The 16,307-nt window shown below is 50.7% G+C and overlaps 1 non-coding gene across 1 annotated transcript; it reads left to right on the top strand.

The window, feature by feature from the left end:
- The first annotated feature begins 16,233 nt into the window (after positions 1–16,233).
- Positions 16,234–16,307, top strand: TRNAR-UCU (transfer RNA arginine (anticodon UCU)). The gene has a single exon. It is a non-coding gene; the product is annotated as a tRNA-Arg (tRNA).

Genomic DNA, 16,307 nt, shown 5'->3' with positions numbered 1-16,307 from the left:
GAGTATCTGACATTCCTGAATCTACTGGTGGAGATGGAAGCACAAGGCTGCAAAAACCAGTTCAGGTCAGGGATTGATGTTTGGGACCCAAAACTTGAGCATCATCTGCATCACATCCTTTAAAAACCCGATTTTGGGAGGATCCGATGGGAACAGATCCAAACATTTTGGTTGCAGCATGCCCTTGAGAGCAACAGAAAATGATTCTGACTGAAGATTTCCACAGCAAACAGCAAAACATCCCCAAATGGAGACCTCGTGCTCTCCAAATCTTCTTTCTCATCCTTCCAGAGGAGCGATTTGCTGCCCTCTCCTGCTGGAAGGCAGCCGGGAAAGGGCTGGAATTGGGGTTTCAGGTGCCTGGGGGAGATGAAAACCCAGCAGTGAAATGTTTGAGGTGAACTCAGGGCATTTTTACCTTTGCCTCGATGAATTCCCCCATGAAGGCATCTCCAGGTTGGGCTGGGTTGGTACCCTCAGCCTCCCTGGAGCTCCAGCCTGGCACTGCCACCGCGCCAGGGACACACCGAGGCAGCTCTGGAGGGGACAAATTCCCCAAAATTCCCCATCGGTGGCTGCTGTGATAAAGCTGTTGCTGCCCTGCCGTGCTGAGCGAGGCTGAAGCATCTCATTGATTGGAGAGAAGGCCAGATAAGAGCTTTATCTGCGATGTCTCCGTCTGGGAAGAGAAATTGAAGCATGTTTTTGTCTGGACATCCCAGCCTGGGCTGCAGGGGCTGCCTGCCAGGATCCTCCAGCAGCCTGTGCTGTTATCATCCCTGCCTTGCTATTGTGTCCCTGGGCTGACAATCTCCTCCAGCCCAAAAAGGAGAAGAAATCAATGGCTTATCAGCTCCAAGCTGCCACATCAAACCTCTCTTCAAGGGACTTCCCATTGCTTTGGCAGCTCCAGGGGTAAGGGACACTGCTCTGATGCATCCCAAGGATATTTGACTGTGAAGTGTTGGGCTGGGAGAGTGATGATCTCCAAAATGTCTTCAGGAAAAATAGCTGCATTTTTTCTAGGCTTTTACAGATGCTGCTGCACCTGGGACATCTGGAGTCTGAGAAACCCCTGGGAAAGGTGGACAAATGCAAGAAATTACCCAAATCACTGCCCTCAGGCACTGGGGGCCTGGCAGGGCTAGCAGGTATCAAACATAAGATGCTGTGACTTGGTCACAGGTCCAAAATAAGCTGTAGAATTTTACAGAGTGATTTACAAACCAATGTTTGGTTTTCTGTGGGTACTGGGGGAGCTGCAGGGTGGGAAGTCACTCCCATGGTGGACAAATTCCAGCTGGTGCCAGAGCTCAGCCCATGGTGGCAGCACCTCTGTGACAACACCTTTAAGAAAGGGAAAAAAAACCTGCTCTGGAAGAGAGGGGTGGGAATAAGTGACAAGAACAACTCTGCAGGTGGCAGCCCCGGAGATGCTCGTGCTGAAAACTCCTCTGGGGTTTGGGTTTACCACCCATCGAGGTGAGGGAGGAATTGCTGACAGCATTCCCGGGGGTTAAAGGAGTGTCTGGGTGCTGTCATTGTGTCTTTGGCATCCCTTGAGTCTGAGCTCGGGCAGGAACCTCCTGGGAAATGATCCTTGCTCCGCTGGAAGATCCTTCCAGATCCGGGTGTGTCTCACCATCACATCTCCCCAGCCTGCAAATCAACCCTTTCTGCCTGCAAGAACCACTCCTTGCACCGCCATGAGCTGTCACAATGTCCTCTGAAGCCACTTGTACCCTAATTGCTCCAAACAATTGCTAATTTGTCCATTATCCCGGGGTTTATCCACTCCCTGGTGGCTGTTCCCACTCCCAGCTCTCTGGCACTTGGCCAGATCTGATGAAATCTGTTCGAGGCACAGTGAGGATTTTCAGCTGGCCTTCCTCTCCTCTCCTCTCCTCTCCTCTCCTCTCCTCTCCTCTCCTCTCCTCTCCTCTCCTCTCCTCTCCTCTCCTCTCCTCTCCTCTCCTCTCCTCTCCTCTCCTCTCCTCTCCTCTCCTCTCCTCTCCTCTCCTCTCCTCTCCTCTCCTCTCCTCTCCTCTCCTCTCCTCTCCTCTCCTCTCCTCTCCTCTCCTCCCCACCTGACTGATGTTATCCGTGCATCTCCACACCAGAATTCCTCCTTTCAAAGATTCCTGGTCCCCTCTGGAACGACGCGGGTTTGTTTGGAATTTTTATTCGTGTTTGTGAGAGAGAATTCCCATCAGGAAAACCCATGCCCATCATTTATGATAAAGCTCTGCAGTCCCTGCCTGGCAGCCTGGTTCTGCATCATCCACTGACAGCTCTTCACCTGGTAAGGAATTCATTTAAGGAATTCATTCCCTCGGAGATGGAGCTGCAGTCAACCCCCTCAAGCCTGGGTCAGCTTTAACTGGTTGAGACCTTTGGTGGCTTTGCAGTTCACTAATTCCACCCTGATTTGGGATCCCTCACAAGCTCCCAGCTCTCTCAGACCTTCCATGGTTCCAGTGTGTAACCGTGGTGGTGGTTTTGCACCACTTAATTAGTGGTTGGTCTGGAGTTTCTTCTGCCTTCACTCAGAGCCAGGGTTAAAAAACACACGAAGGAAAGGGATTTTCAAGTGTTCGGGGTTGGTTGTTTATTAAATCTTACCAAAAGTACAGAAAGTTCTGCAACACTTCTAGCCACCAGCTAAAAGTGAGCAAAATGGGGATGAATCCAGCTGCTACAAGGTCTCTGAAAGCCAAGCAGTCCAATAGAGAATTAACACCTATATTATTTATACTTTTAACCCAATAATTAAATTCTCTTGATCCTCAGTGCAGCACTGACTGTCCAACCAAAAATTATGACCTGAACCCATGAAGAAGAAGGAAGATGATCACCCAAAGAGACACCAACCAAAACCCTCCATCTTGTCCCATATCTATTACTATATTATAAAAACCTCAAATTTAAAACTCTTCACCATGTGAAATCACACATTTCTATTTAACCACACACCCGTGATTTTAACTCCATCGCTCAATTTTGGAAGCCTTCTCCAAGGCCTCAGGTCAAAAGCAGTGTTCTCCAGAGGGTCAGTGCCAAAAAGCACAGAAAGCTCAAAAATCCCAGATTTCTGGGATCCAACAAGTGTGGATTGAGCACAGGGGGATTCGAGTGGAGGGGATGTGGCAGCAAAAGCTATTTCTGTCTTGGCTCAGCTCTGCATTCTGCTGAGTGCCTGATATCAGCTGTTCTGGTTTCTCGTGGGTGTGCAGGGAACAGGCCCCACAAGTGTTAATTGAGGTGGCTTATTATCTTTAATAAGAGCAGAGCCTGTCATGTCCTCCAGGCAGGGACTGTGCATGGCAAGAGCCCATTCCCGAGCTGGGGATGCACTCGTGGAGCCTTTTCATCTGCCCTCCTCATGTCCTGTGAGATCCCATCAGTGTGGGGAATGCAGGAATCCCAGATCTTGAATTCACAGCACATCCAATCCCTGTGACATCCTCCCACCAAATCCTTGCCACATCCAAGCTGCCAGGACGCCAAAAAAAAGGCTTTTTAACCTTTGCCACAGTGGGAAAAATGGGAAATGCTCAGTGGGTCTGATCTTGGGGAGGTGCCTGTCCTGGAGATGCAGCTCTGGCACAGCACCAGTGCCAGCCCTGGGAAGGGCTGGGGTGTTCCCTGTGCCCTGCATGCCACGGTGCCCCTGCCAGGACACCTCAGGCTGTCACAGGCAGGACACAGATAGCACTCAGTGCCTTGGTCTTCTCCCTCTCAGCTGTTCCCAAAATTCCCAAGACTTTGGAAGCAGCAGAAGGACACGGCTCTGCCTCAGTGTCATCACCAAGGGCTTGGCAAAGTTGCTCAGCCAGGGCCAGATGTGAGGCTGGGCTGTCCCTGAGGATGCAGCAGCCTGGGAACTGCTGCCAGGAACATTCCCAGGTATTTGTACTGACAGGGCCATGAGTGTTTCCCACACCACCGAGGTGGAGCATGGAAACAGCCAAGCCCTGGAGCTCCAGGACAGCAAACCCCAGCTCTGCAGGCACCAGGAAGGATGAGAAATGAGGCACAGAGAAAATCAGGTCAAGGAAACCAGGAAAAATAATTAGAGAGGACTTGGAAGGGAACTGGAAGTAAAAAGCCATGAAGTTGCCTCATTTCAAAGAGTGGATAATTCCTGGAGTCTCAGGGATAGGTAGGTTTGGAGAGCTTTGGTTTGCAGGATCAGCCCATCCTCAGGAGCGGGTTAAACACCAAACAGCTCACCTGCAATCCCACCTGTCCTCATCAGGAGTCCACATGGACTGTCAGCACTGAAGGGCAAAACTACACCAGAATAAAATAAATCCCTGAACCTGAAGAAACCTCACTGGCTGCTGGCCCTGGGTGATTGGAAGTGCAGAAAGAAGCCTGTCAGAAGGTGGCAGGGAAGGAAAGGCAGCCAGGACAGCCTGGAGAGCAGATGTGGAAGCTGAGGACACGGATTTGGATGCTGGCAGGAGCTGCACCTTTGCCTTGGGCTGATGCTCCAGTCAGAGGCTGCTGAGCATGGAACAGCCCTGCTGGGACCTCATCTGTCTCAGTGAGGCACCTGGAGACACTCCTGGGGTGTCCTGTGGGCTGCAACTCAACCTGAAAATGGAGATGTCTGAGCCCAGGTGTCCCCAGGCACAGGAGATGTGAAATCCTGCTCCGAGGGACGTGCCAGGACAGCCAGCACCTCCCTCAGAGGGTGACAGCACTTCCAGGTGCCACTGGCACTGAGCTGGTGATGCCTTGGGTTTTAGTTTTTATATTTTTCAGAATATCTGCTGCTTAGTGCATATCTCTGAAATTTCATATTAGGTGTTAGTAAGTTTTCTTCACAGGGTAGTTTGACAAAACAATCCCTTCCCAGCTGGAGAATCGAGGACAACTGGTACCCAAAAAGCAGAAACAACATCAAAGGGAAAGGGGGCAAGGCAAGGGACTGAGAGTTCATAACTGGGGCTGTGGTTGGGTAATTGACCCCAATATACAGATGAACCAAAACTTATAAAAGTGTAAAAACTCATGACCGGCTTCCATCTTGGATTTGATTTGGGTGTAGCCCAAACCGGGCTCTTGCACTGACCAAAGTGGATCCTTTCAGTAAATACTGATTTTATTCCTTTTGCTCTGCTCCAGCTCAGCCTTTCCAGGCAGCCAGTGGTGCCACACAGTCAGGGGGATGCCTCTGCCCCAGGCAGGACACTTTGGAGACACAGCTCCACAGGGAATGTGCTGCTGCTGGTTCCTGTGGGAACTCAGTGCCCACACCTGAGGCAGGTGAGCTCAGGGATGGAAGTTGCTGACCTGGAGCAGGGGGTAAGGGGGCTGAGGGCAATCCCTGAGGATGTTCCATCCTGTGGCATTTCTGAGCTCCCAGCTGTGCCCCCTGTGTGCTCCTGGCCAGGTGCTGAAGCTCCAAAATCCAGACACTGCATCCACGCCCTGAGAGCTGTGAGATCCCAGTGTTTGCAGCCAGCCCTGCTCTCCTGAGCTGCTCTGGGCTTTCCCTGACAGCCTCCGTGGCCCTTTGTTTCTGTTTTTGTCTGAGCTTTCCTATGCGAATGTTTGAGCTTGTTTATCTGTTTCAGCTGAAAAACTCCACAAGCCCCAGCAAAATGCTAATAAGAAGCATTAGCTGCAGTTAATTGAACTGCTTCTGTGATCCTCATAATTATCTCCTGGTACAGCACCTACCCTGAGAACAGCAGGATGGATGCCAGAGATAATCAGATAGAAGATCTGGGAAAAACATTTAATTTTCTTATCCAAATTAAGATTTTTTCTTGGATTGATTACCTCACTAAATATTTGCTGTTGAGAGCAAAGCAGGCTGCTTCTGGTGGGGACTGCAAAGGGAATGATGGGTGCTCAATTATTTACAGCCTTGCTTGGCTGGCTGAGTGTGCGCCAGGAATGCAAAGGGAGCTGTCGCTGGGAATCTCGACAGAGATTTTTCACCAGGAATAAAACACAGGCAACGACGAGGGGGAACGTTCTGCCGAGTCAAAATGCTGAAACCTGCCCAGTGATAAATTGAGCTGTCAGCAAGGCTTGATGATCACATCCAGAGCACCCCAAACTCCCTGAGTTTGCAGAGCAGGAGCAAATATTGACTTGGCACAGAGCTCTGGGGTCAGTAGGTGAGAGTGCTTGCAATGCCTCTAGAAATCTCATTATTGAATGCACCAACTTTGTCCCAGCCTGGCTTGTATTCCCTTCACTGGTTCATCCCTGTGTGGGGTTGGATGTCCCCCACACTCGGCAGGTGGGAGCTGTCACACCTTGTCCTGATCCTCCACAGATCTCTGTAACTCAGAGCCAGCTCAGGACCATTAAAACCAGATTTATCAGCCGTGCAAATTGTCACCACACTTCAGGGGAAACGGGTCCAGGGGAAACAACAGGTTTGCAAGGGAAGCAAAATTCGTGGATTCTTCAAAACAGGAGAAGGGGAATTTGGCAGCAGAGGCTATTAATAGGTTCTGAAATATGGGTTGCTGTTTAGGAAGCTCAAACACCAGTGAAAAGCTGTGCAGCCAGGGAGAACTGGCAGTACCAAGAGTTCTAAACACACACATACACAAACATATATATACATATATATTTATTAAAAAAAAAAAAAAGGAAAGGAATCCTTGCAGTGGCATTGCAAATCTCACAAGCTGCAGATCCTAGAATTGTCATTAAAGATCTGGAAAAGCTTAGACAGGTTGAAGTCATAGAATCAAAGAATCCCAGACTGGTTTGAGTGGGAAGGGACTTAAAGCCCATCCAGTGCCACCCCTTGCCATGGCAGGGACACCTTCCACTATCCCAGGCTGCTCCAAGCCATGAATCCACCTCTCCAATGATTCCCAGGCCCAGAGAAGGGACCATTCCCAAGGGGCTCTTGCTGGAGACATCCTGCTCTGCAGAGAGTTTAATGATCCGAGCCAGCACAGCTCAGCCTCTGCTCCTGAGAGGGCCCAGGGATGTTGAATTGTCACATGTGGTGATCCCCTTGCATTCCAGGAGCTGTCTGCAGGATTCCCAGTCACGACAGAGACAATTCCAGAGCCCCAGTGCCTCCTGCAGGGGTGCAGGAGCTCAGCTGAGCCCTCCTCACCGGTGCTGTCAGCCCACTGGGGAGAGTCCTCCACCCAAATTTAGACAACCACAAAGTTGATGTGAAATCATCAGGTTTTGGGGTTCTGCTCCCGTTAGAGCTGGTGCTGAGGAATGGGAGTGAATCCCACAGGGAGGTGCCCCTTGCTCTCCACCAGACCCTGATCCCCAAATCAGGGGAAATTCACAGAATCAAAGAATCCCAGAATGGGTTGGGTTGGAAGGGGCCTTAAAAATCACCCAGTGCCACCCCTGCCACAGCAGGGACACCTCCCACTGTCCCAGGCTGCTCCAACCCCAATGTCCAACCTGGCCTTGGACACTTCCAGGGATCCAGGGGCAGCCACAGCTGCTCTGGGCAACCTGTGCCAGGGCCTCCCCACCTTCTGAGTGAATTTTTTCCAAGTATCCAATCTAAACCTACTTTTTGTCAGTCTGAATCCAGTCCCCCTTGTCCTGGTAGTGCAGAGTAATGTCACCTTACATTCCAAGCACAACAGGAACCATATGAGCCCTGAGCTGGGGGTCTGTGGGGAGATCCTTCTTCTTCCCACTGAACTGGAGCTGGCAAAGCCTGTCCAGAGCTGCTGCTCAGGACAATCCCCCTGAGGATTTGGGCTCTTTGGTGGTGTCTGGCTGTTTTTGGGGTTTTTTTCTCCTCTTGTGAAAAAGTCCCTATAGCCTGACAAGGAAAACTCCTCTCCCTAGAGTAAAATTAAAAAAAAGATTATTCTTAAGTTAGTAACTGACTAAAGTATTTCTGTATATTGTTGTTAAAAAGAAGAAGAGGATGTAGGAAAAAGGAGGAAGGGTGGTCTGAAGGTTTTATTTTTAATTTATTATTCTTTTATGTCGATAATAAAGTTTTCTTTACACCCTTTAAGTTTTAAGCCTGCCTTGCTTTTGCTCCTAATCCTATCTCACAACAACAACAAAAAATATGTTAAAATGGGGAAATCTAAACCACTACAACTGGCCCATGGCAGTCCCAGATGTGGACCCAAACCTGGATGGGCCACGTGGCCCTGTCAGTAGAGTCCCATCCCTTCTGCTTCCCTTGCTGCAGCCCTGCCTCATGTTTATTCATCCCATTAAAGTGTTTCTATTCCTCCAATTTGAGCATTAACCAGGCAAGATGACAAAAAGCACCTGCTAATATTAAGCACATAATTATGACAAGGATATGATTTGAGTTCAGCTTCCCTCGCTGCTGTGAAGTGGTGCTGGTGAGTCTGAGAAAGGCAACAGTACTGGACCTTAAGCTTCTTTTAAGCCTTGTTTGAAGCTGCTGGAGGGATGTGTTTGTTTATTTGTATTTTCCACTAATGGGGGTTTTTTTATCCTGCTCAGCTGGAGGGAGGAACAGCAGGAGCCTGGCGGGGTTGGCTGTGTTGGTTATCGTGGCTGATTATCGTGGCTCTGTGTGAGTTTGTGTGTGTTGGCAGCACTGCTCAGCCTGTCCCCAGCACAGGGATGTTGTGCTGAGCCTCTGCAGGATGCTGTAAATCCAAATCACACTCCCAGTCCCCCAGATGCTCGTGCTGAACTTGGGGAATCCGAGGCTTTCCAAAGGATCAGGTAGCTCCATGTCCTCCAAGGAAATTCATGCTTCTTGTGGATGAGCTTTGCTTGTTCCCTAGGCCAGTCTGCACTTGGAGATCTTCCATAAACTTCCCCAAAAGCTTAGACAGGGTGAAGTCATAGAATCAAAGAATCCCAGACTGGCTTGGGTGAGCAGGGACCCTAAAGCCCATCCAGTGCTACCCCTTGCCATGTGCAGGGACACCTTCCACAGTCCCAGGCTGCTGCAACCCCAATGTCCAACCTGGCTTTGGACACTTCCAGGGACCCAGGGGCAGCCACAGCTTCTCTGGGCACCCTGTGCCAGGGCCTCACCACTTTCTGAGTGAACTTAAAGGAATAAAGTAGGAATTTACCAAAAGGCCTTCCAAGGATACACCTAGGGCAGTACAAGAGCCTGGCTGTGGCTCCACTCAGGATGGACTCAGAGTCACAAGTTTTCACACTTTTATAAGTTTTGTTCCATTCACATATTGGGGTTAATTGTCCAATTACAGCTTTAGGTTATGCAGTCCCATCCTCCCAGACTGCTTTCCTCAATTTGCTATTTTGGGCCTGAAGCTGCTGTCTGTGACCTCCCTCACTGCAGGGCTTAGCTCTGTGGCCAGGACTCATCTTTTCTCTGTGCTGAGCCATTCCTGGGCTCCTTCAGCTGCCTGGTCCTGGTCCCTGGCTGAGGAGCAGAGCCAGCAGAGCCTCCTTCTTCGGGTCCTGAATCTCCCAGGATGCTCCCTTCAAAGTTCCATCCCCAGAGTCCAAAGCCTGCTCAGTCCCCACTTTGAGCAGGTCAGAGGGGACTCTCCAACAGCATTTTGGACCAATCCCTTTGTTTTGGCTGAAGGAACAGCCCAGTGAGGTCCTTGGTAAACTGACCCCATGGGCCTTGTGATAACCTGATTTTATTTTCCTGAATTCCCCTCTGTTTGGTTTGCCCCTGGACTTTTCATTTCCTGCTCTGCCTGGTTGAGATGAGAACCACAGAGCAACAGTGGCACCGAGTGGGCGAGTGGGACAGAACAACCAGAGCACAGCATGAGCAAATTCACGTGGAAATTCATTAAAGACTCACCAGAAAGCCCTTGATGGTCAGGGCATCCCTGACACTGGTGGAAATCCAGCCCTAAACAGCATTTTGGGTTGTGGATCTTCAAAGACTCTTCCAACATGTCTTAGGTGAAGCTGGGAAAGGAAAGGGGAGGAAAAAGAGGAGTTCAGCCTCTTCTGGCACAGTGCCACCTGCAGGGACCCCCTCCTGCCACCTGCAGAGCCCCAGGGAGTGGGGACCTGGCAGAGGGGACACCCAGCACCCATCCAGGCTCTTGTGGCCAATTGTCCACTCCATTCCTTAAGTTTTAGTTTTCATATTTCCCAGATTCTGCACTGCCTCAGTGCTGCCATGTAAAGTGTCAGCAAGTTCTCCTCACAGCTCAGTCACATCAAACAATCCTTTTCCAGTCCCAGAAAAAAGGGCATCACTGCAGCTTCAGGCTGGAAAAGTGCAAACAACACAAATTGAGGAGGAGGATGGGACTGCAGAACCTGGAGCTGTAATTGGACAATGAACCCCAAAGTTTGAATGGAACAAAACTTAAAAAGTGTGAAAATTCATGACCCAGGGTTCATCTTGGGTGTAGCCTTGGCTCTTGCACTGCCAAGGTGTACCCTTGGAATCCTTTTAATAAATTCCTACTTTATTCTTTTAACTCTGTCCAGCCTGAGATTTTGGAGACCTGTGAGCAGCCCCTTCTTCCTCCTGAAGTTGATGCCCTCCAAAGTCTTTCCATTCAAAGTCATTCCTGAAAGTCATTTCATTCCCACCCCTGGGATCCCACCTTCCCTGGAGGAAGAAGAGATTCTGCTGCTCCTGCTCAGCACCAGCTGGGCTGTGTGTGCTGAGAGAGAGAAACCTGGAGTTAATCACCTTCAATAACAAACCCACACCTCGATGCAAATTATTACCACTTAGTTAGAAATTATAAAGGAATATGCATGGAAGAGGTGCAGTGTGGGCAAGGTGGTGATTGAAATATTGGCTTTGTGTGAGCTTTGCTTTCCAAAGTCCCAGGAATGAGTGAAACTTCTGTGCTTTTGGCATTCTTTGAACTGGATGTGACTGATCTGGGAGTGCTGACAAAAAGCAGTTTGGCCTTGGGAGAGTGCTTGACAATTCCTTTTTGGTAAAAAAAAAAAAAAACCACACAATTCTTCATCTTCACCATCATCTGGTGTAAGTGAATCCCACAAAGCAGAAACTGCTGCACCTTCCTCAGGAATTTATTGGACGTTGGGAAAGAATTGTTCCCTGTGAGGGTGGGGAAGGGCTGGGATGGAATTCCCAGAGAAGCTGCCTAGATCTCTGCAAGTGTCCAAGGCCAGGCTGGAGCAGCTTGGGACAGTGGAAGATGTCCCTGGCATGGCAGGGGTGGCACTTGATGGGATTTCAGTCCCTTCCAGCCCAAACCACCCCAGATTTGGGCGAAATGCTGCAAGAACCATCAGTTACAGCCCAAGCCCAGCCCAGGGCTGTAACCAAGGCTGTTCCTTGGGCCTTTCTCTTCCTGCTCATCCCCAGCTTTTGTTCCTCTGAAAGTGGCTGCTCCTAGGGGAGCTCAGGGGATCCTGGTGGATCCCAGTGACTCCTAGCAGATCCCACAGTGGTCCAGTGTGGTCCCCAAAGGTCCCACAGATCCTAGGAGATCCAAATTGATGCCAGCAGGTCCCAGTGGATCACAGCTGATCTCAGAGTATCCCAAATGGGTCCCAGTGGGTCCTGGTGAGTCTCAGCAGATCCCAGTGGGTCCCAGTGGATCCCAGCATGTCCCAGCAGATCCCCATGTGTCCTAGAATATCCCAGCAGGTCCCAGTAGATTCCAGGGGATCCCAGTGTGTTCCAATGGATCCTGGCAGATCCCAGTGAGTCCTAGATAATCCCAGAGGGTCCCAGTGAGCTCCAGCATATCCCAGTGATGCCCAGTGGATCCCATCAGATCCCAGTGGGTCCTAGTGTATCCCAGCATCTCCCAATTTATCCCATCATATCCTAGTGGGTTCCAGCACATCCGTTTGCCCCAGAGGATCTCAGCATGTTGAGCAGATCCCAGAGGATCACAGCAGATCCAAACAGATCCCTGTGGATTCCAGTACCATCTAAAGGATCCCAGTATCACTCAGTGGATCCCAGCAGGTCCCAGAGGATCCCAGTATCCCCCAATGGATTCCCATCAGATCACAGTGGATCCCAGTGCCTCCCAGAGCATCAGAAGATCCCAATGTATCCCAGTACCTCCCAGAATATCCCAGGATCCCCCAGAGTATCCCAGCAGGTCTCAGAGGATCCCAGTACCTCCCAATGGATTTCCATCAGATCACAGTGGATCCCAGTGCCTCCCAGAGGATCCCAGGAGATCCCAGAGGATCCCAGCAGGTCCCAGGTGATCCCAGTATCCCCCAGAGGATCCCAGCAGATCCAAATGGATCCCAGTACCTCCCCGAGGATCTCAGTACCTCCCAGAGGATCCCAGGAGATCCCAGAGGATTCCAATGGTTCCCAGCATCTCCCAGACGATCCCTGGAGATCCCAGTTGATCCCAGTGCCTCCCAGAGGATCCCAGTATCCCCCGGTATCCCCCAGCTCCCCCCTCCGTGTCCCCTCGCTTCCCCCTGCAGGCCTCGCTCCCTTTCCCCTCGTTCCGCCCCCGGCCCCGCGGAAACCCGGCCGGGCCCGGCGGAAAGGGCAGGACGGGAGCACAAAGCAACGGGGCGGGGGCACGGCCCGGAGCCCCTGCCAGCTGCACAGCCCCTGTCCTGCTCCGGGGAGCTCCAAAACACCGGGAGAAACAGCGGGGAAAGCACCGGGGACGGCCCCGAAAAGCAGCGAGGGCATGGACGGAAAGGCGCGGGGTGAGGCGCGGCCTGCGCGGGACACCGAAAAAAAACCCCCGAGTGAGGGGATTTTTTTAAAGAAAACAGGCGAAGGCTGAAATACCGAGGTTAGGAGGTGGCACGGGTTGGAAGGGATTTTTTTTTCAGCGCTTGAAGAGGTTCCGAGAGCGCTGGAGAGGGACTTTGGAAAAGAGCGCGGAGTGTGGGACAAAGGGGGTCGGGTTTAAACTGAAGGAGGCGAGGTTTGGGTGGGATTTGGGAGAGAAATTCCTCGCTCTGAGGGCAGGGAGGGCCTGGCACAGGTTATTCCGTGGCTGCCCCATCCCTGGAAGTGTCTGGGGCCAGGTTGGACAGGGTTTGGAGCAGGGAAGGTGTCCCTGCCGTGGGTGATCCTGGATCCCTTCCCACCCAAACCATCCCTCAATTCCGTTTAGAATTTTCCAGTGTCCTTTTAGAATTTTCCAGTTTGTGGCTGGGATCCAGCGTTCTCCCCAGGAACATCAGCCTTTCTCCACTCCTTTTATCCCTGATGCTTTTTGCTTTCCAACCTGGGATGTAAAAATATTCCCTCTGGGGATTGATGTCCAGGAAAACGCAAACAAATCGTTTGTATGTGCCACTTGAGCTGCTTTTCAAAAGACCACATGCTGTATTTTAACTGAAAGCTTAGAAAATGGTAAAAAGGTGGAAAATCAGCTGCTTACCCAGCAAGTTTCAGCCCCTGGCACTGACTGCAAAACCTCCCAAAATTGTGTCTGTGTCTCATGTGCTCATTTCAGGGGAGCAAAATGCAGAAATTCCTGATGTTTTTTAGATGAGCCCAGTCTCATAGAATTAAACAAGGCTCAGGCATTGGAAGGTTTGAAAATATGTGTGATATGATGGTCAAACCAAGAAAAAGACACCTGGCTGCCTTTTGGGTGCTGCTAAAATGGTTTGCAAAGGGAGAAAAAGGCATTACAAATTCAGGAAGAAATAAGAATAGATCTATTGTAAGGATTTGGGGAAGAGTCTGCCTCATCACACATGTGTTAGTGGATTTTTGGCCTCAAGTCACACATCTTTACCCTCTGCTTGGTGGCTCTTGGACAAAGTTTTACTGGGGAATTGGATGGTTGTACCAATAAAGCCTTGTGGTTGTATTTATAATTGTGCTGCAAAACCTTTCTCTGGATACCACAAAGCAGTCCCAGCTCTGGTAGGGATTTTCTGTCACTGTTTCTTTCGGTGTGCAAAGGATTTCTGGATCTCCCAGCACTGGTGATGCTGCCCTGGAGCAGCTTTAGGTGAGGTGGATCTGAAGGCTCCATCAGTCATCAAATTGCTCAGTTTTGTCTTCCCAAAGGCCTTTCCCAGCTATTTATTAGGTGGTAAATTCTCTGGGTTGCTCTGGGCCACTGCATCCTTGCTCATGGCTCATGTTCTTCCTGTCAGTGGGAAATTATTTGAGGCTGGGAGGTGGCCAGGGATGAGCTTGGGCACAATTGGAAGCTTTATCACTCCTGACACATTTCTGTGTGCTGGGGACAGGAACCTTCCCCCCCCCATGTCCTCACAGGGATGTTCTCCTGGCTCAGGACATTCTTCCCACAGAATGGGATGTACTGGCCTCCCCCAGCCCCAAAAACAGCCTTGTGGCACCTGTGCTGCTCCCTCCAGTCTCTGCTTCCCAAATTTGTCCCATCTTGAAGGAGCAGAGGGACAGCTGGGACCTCAGGGAAGACAGACAGGGTTCTTGAAGGTACCAAATCACCTGGCAGGTGTCCTCAGGCCTCCAGAGTTTCATGTTGGGATGAGGATGAGGATGAAGTTCTGGTGCTCTCCTGGCAGTGCTGCTGCTCCTCTGGCACATTCCTGCAGCCCCTGGCTCTCCCACTTGCCCTGACAGAAGTGTGGCATTTTCAGTGGGACATGCTTGAATTCCTGGTCCTTTCCTGGGTTTGGTGCAATTAGGGCTGAGGGGAGCTCCAGACAGGAGGAATGAGGGCTCCTTCAAACCTTTGATTCCAGGGATGTGGCTGCCCATAAAGCCACAGTAATTCTTCTCAGAATTTGTGCTATTTAATTAATCATCTCCAGATTTTCTGCCTGCTGCTAGCTTCAAAGCAGGCACTTTGGAGGTGCAGCCTCCCAAAATTATACTGAAAGCTGGTGTCTTCATCCCCCAGGAGGAGCACAAAGTCACAGGCTGTGGGAGATTTTTCTCATCCTTTAGAGCTTTATACCTTTGTCAAAGATTTTTTTCTATGACATTTTTAAGCACTGCCTTTGGTCACCCTGCAGATGGGTGTTCTCTGAGTTTTCTCCAGGTCCCAGTATGATCACAATTGGTTCACAGAGGGATTTATTTCAAGGATTATCAATTTACTGGGTTATCTTTTGCAGCAGGAGGGGTTCTTCTGATAGAAGTTCAACCCCTGCCTTCTTTCCCACCACTGCAAGATGGATTTTACTTGTCAGGACAACCATAAAGCTTTTCATGAGTAAAAGAAAAACCAAATCCTTTGGGTTTGCATTCGGTGTGCTGAGGTTGTCAGTGCTGTGCCTCCTCTCTTTGGCACTGCACAACTTCACAGCTCAGTTTGGGCAGAAGTCAGGTCTTTGCCAGCCCAGGAGGGATTTGGCACAGGATTGACTCTCAGGGATTTTAGCCATGAGCACAGAGGTGCCCCAGCCTGAGGCAGGAAGGACAGGCACTGAGGAAAGCAGGGATGCAGCAGGAGCTTGTGCTGTGCAGGTGCAACACAGGTGGTGCGATCTTCATCACCTAAACATGGGTGTTTGGAGGGGTTTATCCTCAGTTCAGAGGTTCTGACCGTGGTTCCACTGTGGGGTGAATCTCCTCTTGTTTTATTCCTGCTCTGGGATGTTCTCTGCCAGGAAGAGCTGCCTGAGGTTCGACCTTCAGGTCACATTGACCTTGAGGCAAAAGCTCCCTGTGTCAGGGAATTCCTCTTCTTGGATTGCACTTAACATCTCCCCTTTCACGGGAATTGAGGGCATGTTTGGGAGCGACCTGCAGCCTGAGATTTGTGCCGTTCAGGGATTCCAAGTGCGCTGTTCCCAGCGAGGACTCTGTGACAGAGTTTGATCCATTGTTAATAGGTCAGTGGCTGTAAATGGACCTTTCCTGTTGTTTTGACATCGTCTTCATTTTTTCCCAACAGAAGAGGCACAACGTTTCTTCATTAAACCCCTGACTGACAGCTTGCTCAAAGGGAGCCCACGGCAGCTCCTTTCCCTTCCATTTCTCTGCTCAAACCTCAGGTTCTCGGCATCTTTTTCACCCCGACAAGAGAGCTCCCCTCCCCATTGTCAGCCCTCTGAGCTAAATCCTCTTTCATCTTTATCCCTTGGCTTCTGCAGCGAGGAGGATGCTGTGATGTTGATGCTGAGACAGAGAGACGCAGCAATGAACTCTGCTCCAGGATTTAGCTCTGCCCTCAGCCGAGAGCCGGGGATGCTGCGGAAAGGTTGCCAGAGAGGCGGATACCAGCCTGCATCCAGGTTTTTGCTGCATCCCTGCTGCTGAGCGAGATATGGATCATCGCTGGGATTATTCCTGCCCGTCCCCACGCAGGGAGGGGACTCTGGAGGTGCTGCTGGGTGCCGGACCCTGCAGCTCTGTGGATTTTTCAGTTCTGGAGCCGACGCTCCCCTCACGGTGAGGTCTCTGTGGCGCAATGGACGAGCGCGCTGGACTTCTAATCCAGAGGTTCCGGGTTCGAGTCCCGGCAGAGATG

The sequence above is a fragment of the Cinclus cinclus genome, chromosome 31 (assembly GCF_963662255.1).
Source record: "Cinclus cinclus chromosome 31, bCinCin1.1, whole genome shotgun sequence".
In the NCBI taxonomy this organism is placed as follows: domain Eukaryota; kingdom Metazoa; phylum Chordata; class Aves; order Passeriformes; family Cinclidae; genus Cinclus; species Cinclus cinclus.
The sequence above is the reverse complement of the archived record's forward strand: the minus strand, read 5'-3'. Positions and strand labels throughout refer to the sequence as shown.